The sequence below is a fragment of the Triturus cristatus genome, chromosome 2_2 (assembly GCF_964204655.1).
Source record: "Triturus cristatus chromosome 2_2, aTriCri1.1, whole genome shotgun sequence".
Lineage (NCBI taxonomy): Eukaryota > Metazoa > Chordata > Amphibia > Caudata > Salamandridae > Triturus > Triturus cristatus.
In genome coordinates this window covers 897,135,234-897,155,362 of record NC_140582.1, presented here as the reverse complement: position 1 = coordinate 897,155,362, position 20,129 = coordinate 897,135,234, and positions in this window count along the sequence as shown.

Genomic DNA, 20,129 nt, shown 5'->3' with positions numbered 1-20,129 from the left:
ACATCGAGTACCCTATGTTGGCAGATTACCTTTACGCACTAACTAAAGATCTTCGTTCCATTCATCAACAGATAACCGCAGTGCTGCAACCTCTGCCGGAGGGTCCCGGACACGGCGTGGAGCCTGGACAGTGGGTTCTGGTTCGGAACTACCAACGGAAATCGAGTCTAGACCCACTCTGGACCAAGCCTTTCCAGGTGCTTCTGGCCACGAGGACGGCTGTGAAGGTCGAAGGGAAGCGGCATTGGATCCACGTGTCCCACCTAAAGAAGGTCCCCCTTCCCTTGCCGAATGACCAACGGGACCAAAGCGAGGTGTTAAGACACGAAAGCGATAAATCAACCGAAGAGTCACCTTCCCCGGACGCCCGAGGAGAAACAGATGGGCGAGAGGAGGGTGTCGTAAGTTCGGCGACATCTGTAAAAGGTAATCAGGCATCTGGGGCTACAACGAGTGACAGGAGAAGGCACGCACCCAATCCTTTACCTGACCCCACTGTGCCTGTTCTTTTCATTAATCCTGAAACACCGGGTCATGTTCGCTATAACCTGCGGCCCCGACCAAAAGCAAAGATCCCAGGCTCAGGCTAGAGAATGAAAGCGAGAGATCTGGGTAGCCTCTGGGAATAAGTAAAAACACTGGACTGAACCCGTTGAGAGCTTGGAACTTTGTGATATTGCTCTGTTCAGAAAGAAGAGAGAGACATTGGCTGAATGGTGGGGGCCCAGGTGGAATTTTCCTTTCTTCGAGATTACATGGAACAGTAGGAGTCCCCGAGCTTATAACTGGACTTTTAGTGAGAATGTACCCTTTTGGCCATTTTGTCCCTGAAGAGGAGCGACCCATAGTACACCGCCCTTTGCATCCACATTTGCCAATGTTTTCTACTTGGAGCTTGCGTGCCAAGATTGTTTTTATTGTCATAATAATGGTTTCATTAATGTTATGTTTAGGAATGTTCATTTATCTAGAATTCCGTTATCCTGTACATACCCTGATAACTACCACTCCCGTCCCCGAGGAGCACCATTTTCAGACTTTTGCCCCGCATAAAGAAAGACACCGCCAGACCTATGTAAACAATGCTTTCATTGAAATGTTGCACCAAACCCATAGTTCAACGAATACCACAAACTTCTGGGTATGTGGGCTCCTCCCCTCAGTAATGCACAAACATGATCTGTTCATTTCAATGCCATTGTCATATTTAGGCAGTTGTGAAGCATGGTTTAGATTATTGTCAATGATGTATGAATATTATGCTGTTGATGGGCACCGATTTTCAGAGAAGGATTATGATTTGATTCTGGCCTATATAGAAAGACATCAGGGATTCACCCCAAATGCCGAGGGTACGGATGGTACCCTGGATCCTACCGCTTGTATGAATGTGTATACAGAACATGAGAATGACACCTGGTTAAGGGATGAGGTATGGGATTTTGTGTCCTTTAACTTTACCGAGTGTTTTAGATATTTCCAGGAGCGAAATGTGTCAAATGAAAGAGTCATCCCGGTCCCTGTGTTGAATAGCACATCCTCCTTTTGCATACATGGTACTGGCCATTTATTTGTTGGTTATAGTAGATGTAACTATAGCTATAGATTACAAACCTTTAGCAGCCCGCCTATACTCACTCCCCAGAATGTATATTTTGTATGTGGAGAAAATGCTTACACTTGGCTTCCTAGAGGATGGTCAGGTAAATGCTACTTGTCCTTCTTATATCCTCCTGTTTATATAGCGCCTTCTGATTATCATCGATCTCACTCACTGAATCGGCGAAGCTTAGACTCAGTAAAAACTGATGGAGATGCCACTGACCAGACTGATACCCCTGCCCAACATTTTGTCGATATAATAAAGGGAGTTCTGCCTATGTGGGAACCCATTGTGACCAGTAAAGAAATTAGAAGACTGTCCAGGGTGGTAGAGGGAGTAGTAAATACCACTGCTGGTATACTGACCATTATCACAGTCGAGCTTCAAGCGACCCGACTTGTGACGCTTCAGAACCGCCTTGTTTTAGACGTTATCCTAGCCGATCGTGGGGGAGCATGTAGAGTGATTGGCAGCTCTTGCTGTGTATATATACCTGACTCCGCCCCCTCTGTTCATCTGGCCATACAGAAGTTACATCGATTGGCATCCGAGATTCACACGGAGATTGGAACCTGGTCTATTTCAGGTTGGTTCTGAGATCTCCTTACCACCGGGGGTTGGAAAATCTTCATGTGCCTTCTAGGAATAGGAGGTTTCCTTTTCACTTGTTGTGTCTGCATCCAATGTGGGCCCGCTTGTTGTTCCTATTGTGCCACCCAAGTTCGCCTTGCCTTACCTACTCCTAAAGCAAACCAGGGTAAGGTAAACGCTCAATTAGTTCAGAAAGAGATACATGATATAATGCAAATAGATGAGGGAATTTTTGAAGAGTAGCCCCCTAGATAGCTACATTATGCTAAAAAGGGCCGTTCTGTGGGATTCGAGTCAAATATGTGTAGTTAGCATAATGTATCTTAGACTGTATCTCTACTCCATATGCGTCGAGGACTGCTTTATAAAGTAACTCCTCTGGTTTACGTGTCCTGCATGATAGAAAGGGCCGAAAAGCCATACTGTGGCCATCTTGATTCATGAACAGTTGTGCTTCAGATCACGTGTCTCTCTCTCTGCCCTCCCTTCTGCATGATTTAGCTCGTACCAGCCTAAAGACAGGATGAATTGTATTTACGGCCGAGGCCCAAGGTCACACCTGCAGTAGGGAGTACTAAGCTAAATTCCTCTGTGCCCGAGACAAAAGGGAGTCACCCGGCCGACCTTCTTTGAACGAGATAGTAACCTTATACGGGCAGATGGTATGAGCTCATTTAGGTGCTCTAGGACTAACTGGTACTTTTCCACTTGCAATGCTTTGTATGCTGAATCTGTAATGTATATAAGTGTGGTTCTGTCAAGGAGCCAGCAGTCTTCCTCGGCACACCTGATGGGTGAGGTTCGATGAGGCTCCTCTATGTAGAGTTCTGTTGTGGCCAATAAACGCTTGAACCTTCTACGTTGCCAACTGCTTATTATTGACTTAATATTGCGGGCCACTGGTAAGTGTGGCCCTTGGGATTACTATTAGATTACTTCAGGCACTTGCCTGTCGCGGGTACTTGGGCCTCCCACACAAGTGAGGCACCGTTTTTATTGGGAGATCCGGGGGAACGCTGGGTGGTAGGAAATTTGAGCCAGCCCGGTGATGCCACAACTTTCCCACACAAAAATGTGTGAAAAAGGTGATTTTTTCAGCTAAATTTGAGGTTTGCAAGGCATTCTGGGTAAGGAAACGTTGGGGGATCCACGAGAGCTATACCTCCCTGGACTCCCCTGGGTATCTAGTTTTCAGAAATGTGTGGGTTTGGTAGGTGTCCCTAGGTGGCCGCCGAGCACCGCGCCAAAAACCCAGGTGACTCCCCTTGCAAAACCAGGTTGTTTTGAGGTAGGCAATTTTCATGTCGCCTCACTACGTTGTGGGCTCTTGCCTGTCGCGGGTACTTGGGCCACCCACACAAGTGAGGCACCATTTTTATTGGAAGACCCGGGTGAACGCTGGGTGGTTGGAAATTTGTGTCAGCCCGGTGATGCCACAACTTTCCCACACAAAAATGTGTGAAAAAGGTGATTTTTTCAGCTACATTTGAGATTTGCAGGGCATTCTTGGTAAGGTAACGATGGGGGATCCACGCAAGCCATACCTCCCTGGAATCCCCTGGGTGTCGAGTTCTCAGAAATGTGTGGGTTTGGTAGGTGTCCCTAGGTGGTCGCCGAGCACCGGGCCAAAAACCTAGGTGACTCACCTTGCAAAACCAGGTCGTTTTGAGGTAGGCAATTTTCATGTCACCTCACTACGGTGTGGGCCCTTGCTTGTCATGGGTTCTTTGGACTCCCACACGAGTGAGGCACCATTTTTATTGGGAGACCCGGGGGAACGCTGGGTGGTAGGAAATTTGTGTCAGCCCAGTGATGCCACAACTTTCCCACTCAAAAATGTGTGAAAAAGGTGATTTTTTCAGCTAAATTTGAGGTTTGCAGGGCATTCTGGGTAAGGAAACGTTGGGGGATCCACGCAAGCCATACCTCCCAGGAATCCCCCGGGTGTCTAGTTTTCAGAAATGTGTGGGTTTGGTAGGTTTCCCTCGGTGGCCGCCGAGCACCGGGCCTAAAACCCAAGTGACCCCCCTTGCAAAACCAGGTCGTTTTGAGATATGCAATTTTCATGTCGCCTCACTATGTTTTGGGCCCTTGCCTGTCGCGGGTACTTGGGCCTCCCACACGAGTGAGGCCCTGTTTTTATCAGGAGACCCGGGGGAACGCTGGGTGGTAGGAAATTTGTGTTAGCCCGGTGATGCCACAACTTTCCCCCACAAAAATGTGTGAAAAAGGTGATTTTTTCAGCTAAATTTGAAATTTGCAGGGCATTCTGGGTAAGGAAACTTTGGGGGATCCACGCAAGCCATACCTCCCTGGAATCCCCTGGGTGTCTAGTTTTCAGAAATGTATTTGTTTGGTAGGTGTCCATAGGTGGCCGCCGAACACCGGGCCAAGAACCCAGGTGACTCCCCTTGCAAAACCAGGTCGTTTTGAGGTAGGCAATTTTCATGTCGCCTCACTACGTTGTGGGCCCTTGCCTGTCATGGGTACTTGGGCCTCCCACACGAGTGAGGCACCGTTTTTATTGGGAGACCCGGGGGAACGCTGGGTGGTAGGAAATTTGTGTCAGCCCTGTGATGCCACAACTTTCCCACACAAAAATAAGTGAAAAAGGTGATTTTTTCAGCTAAATTTGAGGTTTGCAGGGCATTCTGGGTAAGGAAACTTTGGGGGATACACGCAAGCCATACCTCCCTGGAATCCCCTGGGTGTCTAGTTTTCAGAAATGTGTGGGTTTGGTAGGTGTCCCTAGGTGGCTGCCGAGCACCAGGCCAAAAACTCAGGGGACTCCCCTTGCAAAACCAGGTCGTTTTGAGGTAGGCAATTTTCATGTCGCCTCACTACGTTGTGGGCCCTTGCCTGTCGTGGGTACTTGGGCCTCCCACACGAGTGAGGCACCATTTTTTTGGGAGACCCGGGGAACGCTGGGTGGTAGGAAATTTGTGTCATCCCTGTGATGCCACAACTTTCCCACACCAAAATGTGTGAAAAAGGTGATTTTTTCAGCTAAATTTGAGGTTTGCAGGGCATTCTGGGTAAGGAAACGTTGGGGGATCCACGCAAGCCATACCTCCCTGGAGTCCCCCGGGTGCCTAGTTTTCAGAAATGTGTGGATTTGGTAGGTTTCTCTAGGTGGCCACCGAGCACCAGGCCAAAAACCCAAGTGACCCCCCTTGCAAAACCATGTCGTTTTGAGATAGGTCATTTTCATGTCGCCTCACTACGTTTTGGGCCCTTGCCTGTCGCGGGTACTTGGGACTCCAACACAAGTGAGGCACCGTTTTTATCTGGAGACCCGGGGGAACGCTGGGTGGTAGGAAATTGTTATCAACCCGGTGATGCCACAACTTTCCCCCGCAAAAATGTGTGAAGAAAGTGATTCTTTCAGCTAAATTTGAGGTTTGCAGGGCATTCTGGGTAAGGAAACTTTGGGGGATCCACGCAAGCCATACCTCCCTGGAATCCCCTGGGTGTCTAGTTTTCAGAAATGTGTGGTATTGGTAGGTGTCCCTAGGTGGCCTCCGAGCACCGGGCCAAAAACCCAGGTGACTCCCCTTGCAAAACCAGGTCGTTTTGAGGTAGGCAATTTTCATGTCGCCTCACTACGTTGTAGGCCCTTGCCTGTCGTTGGTACTTGGGCCTCCCACACGAGTGAGGCACCGTTTTTTGGGGAGACCCGGGGGAACGCTGGGTGGTAGGAAATTTGTGTCAGCCCGGTGATGCCACAACTTTCCCACACAAAAATGTGTGGAAAAGGTGATTTTTTCAGCTAAATTTGAGGTTTGCAGGGCATTCTGGGTAAGGAAACGTTGGGGGATCCACGCAAACCATACCTCCCTGGAATCCCCCAGGTGTCTAGTTTTCAGAAATGTGTGGGTTTTGTAGGTTTCTCTAGGTGGCCGCCGAGCATCAGGCCAAAAACCCAAGTGACCCCCCTTGCAAAACCATGTCGTTTTGAGATAGGCAATTTTCATGTCGCCTCACTACGTTTTGGGCCCTTGCCTGTCGCGGGTACTTGGGTCTCCCACACGAGTGAGGTACCGTTTTTATCTGGAGACCCGGGGGAACGCTGGGTGGTAGGAAATTTGTATCAGCCCAGTGATGCCACAACTTTACCCCACCAAAATGTGTGAAAAATTTGATTCTTTCAGCTAAATTTGAGGTTTGCAGGGCATTCTGGGTAAGGAAACATTGGGGGATCCATGCAAGCCATACCTCCCTGGATTTCCCCGGCTGTCTAGTTTTCAGAAATGTGCGGGTTTGGTAGGTTTCCCTAGGTGGCCGCCGAGCACCGGGCCAAAAACCCAAGTGACCCCCCTTGCAAAACCAGGACATTTTGAGATAGGCAAATTTCATGTAGCCTCACTACGTTGTGGGCACTTGCCTGTCGCGGGTACTTGAGCCTCCCACACAAGTGAGGCACCGTTTTTATTGGGAGACCCGGGGGAACGCTGGGTGGTAGGAAATTTGAGCCAGCCCGGTGATGCCACAACTTTCCCACACAAAAATAAGTGAAAAAGGTGATTTTTTCAGCTAAATTTGAGGTTTGCAGGGCATTCTGGGTAAGGAAACTTTGGGGGATACACGCAAGCCATACCTCCCTGGAATCCCCTGGGTGTCTAGTTTTCAGAAATGTGTGGGTTTGGTAGGTGTCCCTAGGTGGCTGCCGAGCACCAGGCCAAAAACTCAGGGGACTCCCCTTGCAAAACCAGGTCGTTTTGAGGTAGGCAATTTTCATGTCGCCTCACTACGTTGTGGGCCCTTGCCTGTCGTGGGTACTTGGGCCTCCCACACGAGTGAGGCACCATTTTTTTGGGAGACCCGGGGAACGCTGGGTGGTAGGAAATTTGTGTCATCCCTGTGATGCCACAACTTTCCCACACCAAAATGTGTGAAAAAGGTGATTTTTTCAGCTAAATTTGAGGTTTGCAGGGCATTCTGGGTAAGGAAACGTTGGGGGATCCACGCAAGCCATACCTCCCTGGAGTCCCCCGGGTGCCTAGTTTTCAGAAATGTGTGGATTTGGTAGGTTTCTCTAGGTGGCCACCGAGCACCAGGCCAAAAACCCAAGTGACCCCCCTTGCAAAACCATGTCGTTTTGAGATAGGTCATTTTCATGTCGCCTCACTACGTTTTGGGCCCTTGCCTGTCGCGGGTACTTGGGACTCCAACACAAGTGAGGCACCGTTTTTATCTGGAGACCCGGGGGAACGCTGGGTGGTAGGAAATTGTTATCAACCCGGTGATGCCACAACTTTCCCCCGCAAAAATGTGTGAAGAAAGTGATTCTTTCAGCTAAATTTGAGGTTTGCAGGGCATTCTGGGTAAGGAAACTTTGGGGGATCCACGCAAGCCATACCTCCCTGGAATCCCCTGGGTGTCTAGTTTTCAGAAATGTGTGGTATTGGTAGGTGTCCCTAGGTGGCCTCCGAGCACCGGGCCAAAAACCCAGGTGACTCCCCTTGCAAAACCAGGTCGTTTTGAGGTAGGCAATTTTCATGTCGCCTCACTACGTTGTAGGCCCTTGCCTGTCGTTGGTACTTGGGCCTCCCACACGAGTGAGGCACCGTTTTTTGGGGAGACCCGGGGGAACGCTGGGTGGTAGGAAATTTGTGTCAGCCCGGTGATGCCACAACTTTCCCACACAAAAATGTGTGGAAAAGGTGATTTTTTCAGCTAAATTTGAGGTTTGCAGGGCATTCTGGGTAAGGAAACGTTGGGGGATCCACGCAAACCATACCTCCCTGGAATCCCCCAGGTGTCTAGTTTTCAGAAATGTGTGGGTTTTGTAGGTTTCTCTAGGTGGCCGCCGAGCATCAGGCCAAAAACCCAAGTGACCCCCCTTGCAAAACCATGTCGTTTTGAGATAGGCAATTTTCATGTCGCCTCACTACGTTTTGGGCCCTTGCCTGTCGCGGGTACTTGGGTCTCCCACACGAGTGAGGTACCGTTTTTATCTGGAGACCCGGGGGAACGCTGGGTGGTAGGAAATTTGTATCAGCCCAGTGATGCCACAACTTTACCCCACCAAAATGTGTGAAAAATTTGATTCTTTCAGCTAAATTTGAGGTTTGCAGGGCATTCTGGGTAAGGAAACATTGGGGGATCCATGCAAGCCATACCTCCCTGGATTTCCCCGGCTGTCTAGTTTTCAGAAATGTGCGGGTTTGGTAGGTTTCCCTAGGTGGCCGCCGAGCACCGGGCCAAAAACCCAAGTGACCCCCCTTGCAAAACCAGGACATTTTGAGATAGGCAAATTTCATGTAGCCTCACTACGTTGTGGGCACTTGCCTGTCGCGGGTACTTGAGCCTCCCACACAAGTGAGGCACCGTTTTTATTGGGAGACCCGGGGGAACGCTGGGTGGTAGGAAATTTGAGCCAGCCCGGTGATGCCACAACTTTCCCACACAAAAATGTGTGGAAAATGTGATTTTTTCAGCTAAATTTTAGGTTTGCAGGGCATTCTGGGTAAGGAAACTTTGGGGGATCCACGCGAGCCATACCTCCCTGGAATCCCCTGGGTGTCTACTTTTCAGAAATGTGTGGGTTTGGTAGGTGTCCCTAGGTGGCCGCCGAGCACCGGGCCAAAAACCCAGGTTACTCCCTTTGCAAAACCAGGTCGTTTTGAGGTAGGAAATGTTCATGTCGCCTCACTACGTTGTGGGCTCTTGCCTGTCGCGGGTACTTGGGCCACCCACACAAGTGAGGCACCGTTTTTATTGGGAGACCCGGGGGAACGCTGGGTGGTTGGAAATTTGTGTCAGCCCGGTGATGCCCCAACTTTCCCACACAAAAATGTGTGAAAAAGGTGATTTTTTCAGCTAAATTAGAGGTTTGCAGGGCATTCTGGGTAAGGTAACGATGGGGGATCCACGCAAGCCATACCTCCCTGGAATCCCCTGGGTGTCTACTTTTCAGAAATGTGTGGGTTTGGTAGGTGTCCCTAGGTGGTCGCCGAGCACCGGGCCAAAAACCCAGGTGACTCACCTTGCAAAACCAGGTCGTTTTGAGGTAGGCAATTTTCATGTCGCCTCACTACGTTGTGGGCCCTTGCCTGTCGCGGGTACTTGGGCCTCCCACACGAGTGAGGCACCGTTTTTATCGGGAGACCAGAGGGAACGCTGGGTGGTAGGAAATTTGCCTCAGCCCGGTGATGCTACAACTTTCCCACAAAAAAAAATTGTGAAAAAGGTGATTTGTTCAGCTAAATTTGAGGTTTGCAGGGCATTCTGGATAAGGAAACTTTGGGGGATCCACGCAAGCCATGCCTCCCTGGAATCCCCTGGGTGTCTAGTTTTCATAAATGTGTCAGTTTGGTAGGTTCCTCTAGGTGGCCGCCGAGCACTGGGCCAAAAACCCAGGTGACCCCCCTTGCAATACCATGTCGTTTTAAGGTAGGCAATTTTCATGTCGCCTCACTACGTTGTGGGCCCTTGCCTGTCGCGGGTACTTTGGCCTCCCACACGAGTGAGGCACCGTTTTTATCAGAAGACCCGGGGAACGCTGGGTGGTAGGAAATTTGTGTCAGCCAGTTGATGCCACAACTTTCCCACACGAAAATGTGTGAAAAAGGTGATTTCTTCAGTTAAATTTGAGGTTTGCAGGGCATTCTGGGTAAGGAAACGTTGGGGGATCCACGCAAGCCATACCTCCCTGGAATCCCCCGGGTGTCTAGTTTTCAGAAATGTGTGGGTTTGGTATGTTTCCCTAGGTGGCCGCCGAGCACCGGGCCAAAAACCCAAAAGACCCCCCTTCAAAACCAGGTCATTTTGAGATAGGCTAATTTCATGTCGCCTCACTACGTTGTGGGCCCTTGCCTGTCGTGGGTACTTGGGCCTCCCACATGAGTGATGCACCGTTTTTATTGCGAGACCCGGGGGAACGCTGGGTGGTAGGAAATTTGTGTCAGCCCGGTGATGCCATAACTTTCCCCACACAAAAATATGTGAAAAAGGTGATTTTTTCAGCTAAATTTGAGGTTTGCAGGGCATTCTGGGTAAGGAAACATTTGGGGATCCACGCAAGCCATACCTCCCTGGAATTCCCCGGCTGTCTAGTTTTCAGAAATGTGTGGGTTTGGTAGGTTTCCCTAGGTGGCCGCCGAGCACCGGGCCAAAAACCCAAGTGACCCCCCTTCAAAACCAGGTCATTTTGAGATAGGCTAATTTCATGTCGCCTCACTACGTTGTGGGCCCTTGCCTGTCGTGGGTACTTGGGCCTCCCACATGAGTGATGCCCCGTTTTTATTGGGAGACCCGGGGGAACGCTGGGTGGTAGGAAATTTGTGTCAGCCCGGTGATGCCATAACTTTCCCCACACAAAAATATGTGGAAAAAGGTGATTTTTTCAGCTAAATTTGAGGTTTGCAGGGCATTCTGGGTAAGGTAATGATGAGGGATCCACACAAGCTATACCTCCCTGGAATCCCCTGGGTGTCTAGTTTTCAGAAATGTGTGGGTTTGGTAGGTTTCCCTAGGTGGCGGCCGAGCACCGGGCCAAAAACCCAAGTGACCCCCCTTGCAAAACCATGTCGTTTTGAGATAGGCAATTTTCATGTCGCCTCACTACGTTTTGGGCCCTTGCCTGTCGCGGGTACTTGGGTCTCCCACACGAGTGAGGCACCGTTTTTATCTGGAGACCCGGGGGAACGCTGGGTGGTAGGAAATTTGTGTCAGCCCGGTGATGCCACAACTTTCCCCCACAAAAATGTGTGAAAAATGTGATTCTTTCAGCTAAATTTGAGGTTTGCAGGGCATTCTGGGTAAGGAAACATTTGGGGATGCACGCAAGCCATACCTCTCTGGAATTCCCCGGCTGTCTAGTTTTCAGAAATGTGTGGGTTTGGAAGGTTTCCCTAGGTGGCCGCCGAGCACCGGGCGAAAAACCCAAGTGACCCCCCGTGCAAAACGAGGTCATTTTGAGATAGGCAAATTTCATGTAGCCTCACTACGTTGTGGGCACTTGCCTGTCGCGAGTACTTGGGCATCCCACACAAGTGAGGCACCGTTTGTATTGGGAGACCCGGGGGAACACTGGGTGGTAGGCAATTTGAGCCAGCCCGGTGATGCCACAACTTTCCCACACAAAAATGTGTGAAAAAGGTTATTTTTTCAGCTAAATATGAGGTTTGCAGGGCATTCTGGGTAAGGAAACGTTGGGGGATCCACGCGAGCCATACCTCCCTGGAATCCCCTGGGTGTCTAGTTTTCAGAAATATGTGGGTTTGGTAGGTGTCCCTAGGTGGCCGCTGAGCACCGGGTGAAAAACCCAGGTGACTCCCCTTGCAAAACCAGGTCGTTTTTGAGGTAGGCAATTTTCATGTCGCCTCACTACGTTGTGGGCTCTTGCCTGTCGCGGGTACTTGGGCCACCCACACAAGTGTGGCACCTTTTTTATTGGGAGACCCGGGGGAATGCTGGGTGGTTGGAAATTTGTGTCAGCCCGGTGATGCCACAACTTTCCCACACAAAAATGTGTGAAAAAGGTGATTTTTTTCAGCTAAATTTGAGGTTTGCAGAGCATTCTGGGTAAGGAAACGTTGGGGGATCCACGCAAGCCATACCTCCCTGGAATCCCCCGGGTGCCTAGTTGTCAGAAATGTATGGGTTTGGTAGGTTTCTCTAGGTGGCCGCTGAGCACCAGGCCAAAAACCCAAGTGACCCCCCTTGCAAAACCATGTCGTTTTGAGATAGGTAATTTTCATTTCGCCTCACTACGTTTTGTGCCCTTGCCTGTCGCGGGCACTTGGGCCTCCCACACGAGTGAGACACCGTTTTTATCTGGAGACCCGGGGGAACGCTGAGTGGTATGAAATTTGTATCAGCCCGGTGATGCCACAACTTTCCCCCGCAAAAATGTGTGAAGAAAGTGATTCTTTCAGCTAAATTTGAGGTTTGCAGGGCATTCTGGGTAAGGAAACTTTGGGGGATCCACGCAAGCCATACCTCCCTGGAATCCCCTGGGTGTCTAGTTTTCAGAAATGTGTGGGTTTGGTAGGTGTCCCTAGGTGGCCGCCGAGCACCAGGCCAAAAACCCAGGTGACTCCCCTTGCAAAACCAGGTCGTTTTGAGGTAGGCAATTTTCATGTCGCCTCACTACGTTGTGGGCACTTGCCTGTCGTGGGTACTTGGGCCTCCCACACGAGTGAGGCACCGTTTTTTTGGGAGACCCGGGGGAACGCTGGGTGGTAGGAAATTTGTGTCAGCCCAGTGATGCCACAACTTTCCCACACAAAAATGTGTGAAATAGGTGATTTTTTCAGCTAAATTTGAGGTTTGCAGGGCATTCTGGGTAAGGAAACGTTGGGGGATCCACGCGAGCCATACCTCCCTGGACTCCCCTTGGTGTCTAGTTTTCAGAAATGTGTGGGTTTTGTAGGTGTCCCTAGGTGGCCGCCGAGCACCGGGCCAAAAACCCAGGTGACTCCCCTTGCAAAACCAGGTCGTTTTGAGGTAGGCAATTTTCAAGTCGCCTCACTACGTTGTGGGCTCTTGCCTGTCGCGGGTACTTGGGCCACCCACACAAGTGAGGCACCGTTTTTATTGGGAGACCCGGGGGAACGCTGGGTGGTTGGAAGTTTGTATCAGCCCAGTGATGCCACAAATTTCCCGCACAAAAATGAGTGAAAAAGGTGATTTTTTCAGCTAAATTTGAGGTTTGCAGGGCATTCTGGGTAAGGTAACAATGGGGGATCCACGCAAGCCATACCTCCCTGGAATCCCCTGGGTGTCTAGTTTTCAGAAATGTGTGTGTTTGGTAGGTTTCCCTAGGTGGCCGCCGAGCACCAGGCCCAAAACCCAAGTGACCCCCCTTGCAAAACCAGGTCGTTTTGAGATAGGCAAATTTCATGTCGCCTCACTACGTATTGGGCCTTTGCCTGTCGCGGGTACTTGGGCCTCCCACACGAGTGAGGCACCGTTTTTATCAGGAGACCCGGGGGAACGCTGGGTGGTAGGAAATTTGCCTCAGCACGGTGATGCCACAACTTTCCCACACAAAAATGTGTGAAAAAGGTGATTTTTTCAGCTAAATTTGAGGTTTGCAGGGCATTCTGGATAAGGAAACTTTGGGGGATCCACGCAAGCCATGCCTCCCTGGAATCCCCCGGGTGTCTAGTTTTCATAAATGTGTCAGTTTGGTAGGTTCCCCTAGGTGGCCGCCGAGCACCGGGCCAAAAACCCAGGTGACCCCCCTTGCAAAACCAGGTCGTTATAAGGTAGGCAATTTTCATGTCGCCTCACTATGTTGTGGGCCCTTGCCTGTCGTGGGTACTTGGGCCTCCCACACGAGTGAGGCACCGTTTTTATCAGGAGACCCGGGGAACGCTGGGTGGTAGGAAATTTGTGTCAGCCCGGTGATGCCTCAACTTTCCCACACAAAAATGTGTGAAAAAGGTGATTTTTTCAGCTAAATTTGAGGTTTGCAGGGCATTCTGGGTAGGGAAACGTTGGGGGATCCACGCAAGCCATACCTCCCTGGAATCCCCCGGGTGTCTTGTTTTCAGAAATGTGTGGGGTTGGTAGGTTTCCCTAGGTGGCCGCCGAGCACCGGGCCAAAAACCCAAGTGACCCCCCTTGCAAAACCAGGTCGATTTGAGATAGGCAAATTTCATGTCGCCCCACTACGTTTTGGGCCCTTGCCTGTTGCGGGTACTTGGGCCTCCCTGGTATCCCCCGGGTGTCTAGTTTTCAGAAATGTGTGGGTTTGGTAGGTTTCCCTAGATGACCGCCAAACCCGGGGCCAAAAACTCATGGGACCCACTTTGCAAAACCAGGTTGTTTTGTGATAGGTAATTTTGATGTCTCCTCAATAGGTTTTGGGCCCTTGTCTGACGCGGGCACTAGGCCAACCCACGCAAGTGAGTTACCATTTTTCTCTGAAGACTTTGGGGAACGCAGGGTGGGTGGAATTTTGTGGACCCACGCAGATTCCAGAACTTTCCACCACAGAAATGTGAGGAAAATGTGTTATTTTGGACACATTTTTAGGTCTCGCCTTAGACAGCGCTTTAGCGCTGCACTGGCGAGACTTATAGTAAGCGAGTTTTGGAAGTGCAAACAGTGGCTTTTCAGGCCTCCAAGTACAGTGCATGTGCCCCGGGCGCGCGCACCATTTGGCGGCCTGAAAAGCCACTGTTTGCACTTCCAAAACTACTTTCACTTTCGCCTGCCACACGGCCGCGCTTTGAAGTGTGATCGCGATTGCGATCACTTACATTTCGCGGGCGCTTTGATGTTTTCAGTGAGCCACGCGGCCACTGAGGACATCAAAGCGCCCGTGAACACCATTTGCCACCCCCTTCCTGCTTGTTTAAACTGGCTTGCTCTGTTGTCCTGCTACGGTTATATATATTTTTTAATAAGATGTTAGCTGTCACTGTGTATAGACTACCTGCACTAACAGCAAAGCAGCGACATTGTAAGCTGGTGTTACGCATCTGACCACACCCAGCAGAACAACTGCACGGTCCCCATTTTGCAGATCAAGCGGATGGAGAATTGTTTTCATTTTTCTTTTTACACCTCCCTCCTCATCTTTTAGTGCTCTTTTTGTAGCCTGCTAAACAGAAGATCAATCCGGCCGGAGCCAAGCCCCGCCTGCCTAAACCTCTCCCACTTTCAGAGACAGCAGCGCAGGGGCTTTGGTGCGTGTGCGCTCGTGTGTTACTTCAGGGAAAAACTGAAGTGGCCGCCATATGCTTAGGATTTTTTAAACATTTCCCTCAAGTTCTTAACTGTAGGGAGTCTGGACATACACCTCAATGGGAAGTTCTCATTTGCTAAACAAGGGGTTGCCTCCTCTAGGTAAAACATTTTGCACTGTTCTATTTTATCCCGATTTCTTGCTTTCAGCGAGCTCGTGGGCGGCAGCGTTGATATCTGTGTATACATAAAGGCTTGTTCTGCTCCCCTCCCATCCCCCTCCCTTGGCCGCCTGCTTGCTTTGTGTGTGCTCTTTTGTTGGCTCCTAGTATGTCTCTCCCTGTCTCTTTCTCAATTTTTTCTCCCGTCCTGCCTCTGTCTTTCTTAGTCTCTGTCTTTCTTTTGCTTTCCCTCTTTCTATGCCTCTCTGGTCTCCCTTTCTCTCCTCGTCTTTCTCTAGCCATCTGTCATTCTGACGCTCTCTCCTTGTCTCTCCGCCTGCCTTTTTCTGCCACTTCCTGTCTGTCTTATTTTTCCCTCTCTCTGTATCTTTGTGTATCCTTGTCTCTGACTTTCTATTTTCTCCCTATCTTTGACTTTTGTCCTGCTCTGCCTGTCTCTCATTATCTCTCTCTCTGTCCTTATCTGGAATTCCTAATTTCTGTCCCTGATTTTCTTTCTTTCTACATCTCCCTCTCCCTCCCCCTCCTGTTTATTTCTCCCTCTTCCAGGCACCGAGCTATGGGTGTTCTTAATGTCCTGGACAAACTACAAATGTTTGGTGCTAAGTGTTATTTTTGTGGTGCATGGATAATGAACAAGCATTTGCAATGCAATAGGTCTCGCATTTGCGAGAGTTGGAGCTATCAGCATTGTAAATGACAATGCCTTTTATTAATTTGTTTTGAAAACCTGCAAGTGGTGCATAAACACGCACTTTGTACCTATAATTCTTAATTACGAGAAGCAAGGCTGTCAGTAAAAGAGACTGCCAGCTTTGCTTCTCAAAAGCAAGGACTATAAGTACAAAGTGCTTGTTTACGCACAGCCTGCAGGTTTTCAAATGCATAAATAAAAGGCATTGGTATTTACATTGCCAATAGCTCAAACTCCCTCCACACGTCTCTCCTCACCCTTCACACGTGTCTCTCCTCACCCTCCACACGTGTCTCTCCTCACCCTCCACACGTGTCTCTCCTCACCCTTCACACGTGTCTCTCCTCACCCTCCACACGTGTCTCTCCTCACCCTCCACACGTGTCTCCTCACCCTCCTCCTCACCCTCCACATGTGTCTCCTCCTCACCCTCCACATGTGTCTCCTCCTCACCCTCGACATGTGTCTCCTCCTCACGCTCCACAGGTGTCTCTCCTCACCCTCCACACGTGTCTCTCCTCACCCTCCACACGTGTCTCTCCTCACCCTCCACACGTGTCTCTCCTCACCCTCCACACGTGTCTCTCCTCACCCTCCACATGTCTCTCCTCACCCTCCACGTGTCTCTGCTGCACGCCACACACTGCTGCACGCCACACACTGCTGCACGCCTCACACTGCTGCACGCCTCACACTGCTGCACGCCACACACTGCTGCATGCCGCTGCACGCCACACACTGCTGCACGCCTCACACTGCTGCACGCCACACACTGCTGCACACTGCTGCATGCCGCACACTGCTGCACGCCGCACACTGCTGCACGCCACACACTGCTGCATGCCACACACTGCTACACGAAACATTGCTGCACGCCACGCACTGCTGCACAGCACACACTGATGCAACCGGCACACTGTTGCACACTGCTGCATTACTCACTGCTGCATGCTGCACGACACTGCTGCATGCAGCACACTGCTGCATGCAGCACACTGCTGCATGCCGCTGCACGCCACAGTGCTGCATGCCGCACACTGCTGCACGCCGCACACTGCTGCACGCCGCACACTGCTGCACGCCGCACGTCACAGTGCTGCATGCCTCACACTGCTACACAAAACACTGCTGCACGCCGCACACTGCTGCATGCCGCACACTGCTGCACGCCTCACACTGCTGCACGCCTCACACTGCTGCATGCCGCACACTGCTGCACGCGGCAAACTGCTGCACTCCACACACTGCTTTTATGCGAGTTTATGCTACTGACATTGTAAATGACAATGCCTTTTATTTGTTTTAAAACCAAAACATAAATAAAAGGCATTGTAATTTTACAATGCCAATAGCTCAAACTCTTATAAATGCGAGACCTATTGCATTGCAAATGCTTGTTAGGTTTGCAATGGATTCTGGGTAACAGAACCTGGTGAGAGCCAGTGAAGTCACTCCATCCTGGATTCCCCTCGGTGTCTAGTTTTTAAAAATGTACAGGTTTGCTAGGTTTGCCTATGTGCCAACTGCGCTAGGGCCCAAAATCCACAGGTATGCACATTGCTAAAAAAAGATTCGGAGCCCAGTGGGCTTTCTGCTGCCCTGGGGGGAATCGGGGAAGGGGGTTTCATCCCGATATGCCCCTAAAGGGGCAGAAAGATTGTGGCTATTTTTTGTGGGGGTGGGGGCATTGGTATGACCATTTTGGGCAGCCCCCACGCATAAAAAAAGCCTGCGTACTTGCTGGCGCCTAGTGGGCTTTCTGCCCCCCCAGGGAGCAGATCAGGGGCCACTGCCACCATCTGCCCTCCCGGGGGGGGGCAGAAAGACTGGAATTTCTCTGGGGATGGGGTGGGGTATTGTCATGCCCATTTTGGGGAGCCCCTACCCCTACACTAATAAAACAAAAAAATCCATGGTTTCCAGTGGGCATTCTGCGCCCCCCAGGGGGGGCCAGATTGGGGGCTACAGCTCCCATCTGCCTCCTGGGGGGCAGAAAAACTGTCATTTTTGTGGGGGGGAGGGAGGGGGCATTGGCGTGCCCGTTTCGGGCAGCCCACACCTTTAAAAAAAACTTTTAAAAAATCCCTGGTGTTTAGTGGGCTTTCTGCCCCACCGAAGGTGCAGATTATGGGCCAATGCCCCATCTGCCCCCCGGGGGGGCAGAACGACTGTAATAATTGGGGGGTGGGGCGGGGGCATGGGCCTGCCCCCACCCCTATTTATTTTATTTTGTAATTCTCTGGTGTCTAGTGGTCTTTTTTCCCCCATCTGCCCCCCAGGGGGGCAAAAAGACTCCATGGTGCCAAAATAATTAGGGGGGAGCAAAGGCCCTTGCCCAAGGGACCGCTGCCCCCTCCCTGGTGTCTAGTGGGTGGATCCCTGCTTGGAGATCGCCCTCCTGTGGCGATCCCAAGCAGGGATCCACTGGGGAGGGGTACCTTTGGAAAGGGGAGATTCTCCCCTTTCCAACGATACCTCTCTGAGATAGCCCCCTGAGCACTTAGAAAGTGAAACTGAAATGAGCCTCTTGGCTCATTTCAGTTTCAGTTTCAGTGTAATGACGTCGGCGCGGCGTGCGTGCCGATCGTCATTACACTGAAAGCAGGGGGGGGCCTCGGGAGCTGGGGAAGCTCTTCCCCTGCTCCCGAGGCTATTTTAGTTAAAGGGAATCCCTCTGGTGCGAATGCCTCATGACGAGCTGGACTCATCAAGGGCACAGCGCGACTGTGCTCCATGACGAGTCCAGCTCGTCATGGGCACAGAAAGGGTTAAATAGCTCTCTCTCTACCATCCCATATGTGAAAATGACACCCAAAAGAATCACATTTTCTTCTTGCTTGCCCTGAGGATGCAGATATCCTAGGCCCCAGGGTGACAGAAAGACCAAAGGTCTGCCTAATGCCAGTTAGGGACGAATCCACCCCCTTTTTTTGTACAATTAAAATACAATCCCATGTTTTTTTGTGGGCTTTGTCTCACACTGGAGAGCAGTAACAGCTCCTGGAGGTAGTGCTGCGAGCGGTGTGCCGGGTGGGGGGAAGGGCAGGGTGGGGCGTAGTAAACTCCAGCATATGGCAGAACTGATTTAAGTACATAAATAAATAAAACGAAATACATTGCGCGCGCTGCATCGCCGATTGGGTTGCAGTGTGCGCAATGTAATTTGTTTTATTAATTTATTTATGTACTAAACTCGGTTTGGCAGTATGTCGGGGTTTACTACCCCCACCCTGCCCCTCCTCCGCCCCACCCCACCACCCCGCAGCACTCCCTCCAGGAGATGCCACTGCAGGAGAGGCAGATTTGGAGTAATCTAACCAATCTGCCTCCACGGGGACTTTTGTGTCCTTCATAGCTAGGGTTAAGGGTGAATGTTTCAGTGGGCCGCCCCACCCGATATTTATAATGTTGGATCCTTTAGGGTTAGGTGTCAGGGCCAATCCTTGACTGGGCCGCAGTCACTCCATATATGTATCAGTAACAAAAAATCATCCTTGTTGTCTATTCAGCTTTCTAGCCTCCTGGGGGGCAACCTGGGGTTAAGCCCCTAATCATTCTTAGTGAGGCACAGATAGTGGTGAGACCTTTAGGGCAGGGGATTATGCCCAATATCTGGGAGGGCTGATCCCACTCCATAAAAAAATCCCAGGTGTCTAGTATACTTTTACCACATGTGTGGTAGGCAGTTAGGTGGTAAACCCCCAATCTTTCCAAGGGATTATGTGCATGACCCCATATCAGAGGCTGATGATCCCTTCCCATTATTTCTGCCAAACAAATGTTTTTACATTTTTTTATTTTTTATGAGAAGTAACACTTGCCCGTGCTTCCTCTCAAGGAAAATCACCAATGCCTAATGGGAAGACCCTTTTCCATCAGTACCTCTGTCCCATTGAGCATGCTTAGATCAGTGAGATACACCACCCGAGCAGCAATCAAAGTAAATGCTGTTGTTGATTAATGGCATGCTGAGCAAACTAATTGTTACATAATAGAAAAAAGTAAACTTCATTGCAAGGGAAGCTCTTTTCTCACATCAAAAGTTTATATTACAAAAAAGAAAATTATTCAGATGCTTGGAACAATACATTTAGCTCTTTGGCACTACAGTGGTAATGTGCAGGATGTGAATGACTTGTTGTCCACACTGTAGCAGGTAAAGTGGGTTTGGGATCAGAAGGCAGGAATCGTTCTGATCCAGCATTTTAAGTGCATCATCAACAATGTGGGTGATAGCGTATTCTGTACTATGACTGTGATGGAAGCCAGATTGAAATTGGTCCAGAAGTTGGAAGTGTTCTATGTGCTTACAAAGCTGAATGTGGACACATTTCTCAATGAGCTTGGCCAAGGTCGAAATGTTGGAGATTAGGTGGAAGTTGTTTAGGTCGGCTTGATCCGCTGATGGTTTTTAAAG